Here is a 659-nt window from a genome sequence, read left to right as displayed (position 1 = left end):
GTTTCTTTGCACTTTCTGTTGCACCAATACTTTTTACTTTGCGCTTTGCAAAAGTAAACTGCAAAACTTTACAAAAAAATTGCAAATGATTAATTCACCCTGCAAATTTTGCAAATGATTGCTTTACACACAAGAAAAGTTTCTTATGTATCTTAATAAAAGACAAAATGCGTGAAATGAAAGAAATAATTAATAAATAAATAAAAATAGTTTTAAAAAATAGAAATAGAAAATTAGTTTAAGCAAATATTATTGCTGTTTTTGAAATAAATTTAGTTGCAGTAATTAAAGGGATATATTACCGGACAATACTTTTAAATTGTGAATTAAAGAGTTCAGTTTCTAAAAAAACTTTATATTACATTTAATATAAATATTTTATGTGAATTATTGTTCAAGCATGAACACTTATTTATTATAATGAGCAGTTTATTATTATTATAAGTCTGTTGTCGTTCAAATTCTCCGAATTATGAACTAAGAAAAAACATGGGTAAAAAGTATCCTATAATAGCTAACATTGTAACATTTTTAAATATCTAATTATCCGTATCTAATTATGATAATAAAAATATATTTCTAAAGACAATAGAAGAAAAAATCACAAGTGCCTGGACTTCCGTTTGAACCTTGTTTGAAATGTAATTAAAAATAAAATT

This window comes from Teleopsis dalmanni, chromosome 1, assembly GCF_002237135.1.
Source record: "Teleopsis dalmanni isolate 2A chromosome 1, ASM223713v2, whole genome shotgun sequence".
Classification (NCBI taxonomy): Eukaryota; Metazoa; Arthropoda; class Insecta; order Diptera; family Diopsidae; genus Teleopsis; species Teleopsis dalmanni.
The sequence above is the reverse complement of the archived record's forward strand: the minus strand, read 5'-3'. Positions refer to the sequence as shown.